The sequence below is a fragment of the Dipodomys ordii genome, unplaced genomic scaffold, assembly GCF_000151885.1.
Source record: "Dipodomys ordii isolate 6190 unplaced genomic scaffold, Dord_2.0 Scaffold13, whole genome shotgun sequence".
Taxonomy (NCBI): Eukaryota; Metazoa; Chordata; class Mammalia; order Rodentia; family Heteromyidae; genus Dipodomys; species Dipodomys ordii.
In genome coordinates, this window is record NW_012267229.1 from 15277535 (window position 1) to 15278163 (window position 629).

The 629-nt window shown below is 43.4% G+C and overlaps 1 protein-coding gene across 1 annotated transcript in view; it reads left to right on the forward strand.

The window, feature by feature from the left end:
- The window catches only part of Itch (itchy E3 ubiquitin protein ligase), a 104904-nt gene that overhangs the window by 64859 nt on the left and 39416 nt on the right, over positions 1–629 (forward strand). The gene's annotated exons all lie outside the window — the stretch shown is intronic.

Consider the following 629-nt stretch of genomic DNA (forward strand, 5'->3'; position numbering starts at 1 on the left):
AAAAAAAAAAAAAAAGGCGACTGATTTTTGTGGGTTAATTTTGTATCCTGCTACTTTGCTGAAGTGGTTTATAAGTTCTAAGAGTTTGGGGATGGAGCTTTTGGGATTGTTAAGATATAAAATGTCATCTGCAAAAAGAGATAGTTTAAATTCTTCCCTTATGTGGATCCATTTAATGTCGTTTTCTTGCCTTATTGTTCTGGCTAAGGATTCCAGAACTATATTGACCAGGAGTGGAGAGAGGGGGCATCCTCGCCTTGTTCCTGTTTTCAGGGGTATTGGTTGTAGTTTTTCCCCATTAAATATAATATTGGCTGTTGGTCTGTTGTATAAGGCTTATATTGTTTTAAGAAATGTTCCTTTTGGGGCTGGGAAGGTAGCTCAGTGGTAGAGCGCTTGCCTTGCATGCCTGACGCCCTGGGTTCGATTCCTCAGCACCACATAAGCAAAAAGAAAAAAAGTCGGAAGTGGCGTTGTGGCTCAAGTAGTAGAGCGCTAGCCTTGAGCTGAAGAGCTGAGAGACAGCGCCCAGGCCCAGAGTTCAGGCCCCACTACCGGACCTAAAAAACAAAAAAGAAATGTTCCTTTTGGGGGCTGGGAAGGTGGCTCAGTGGTAGAGCACTTGCCTT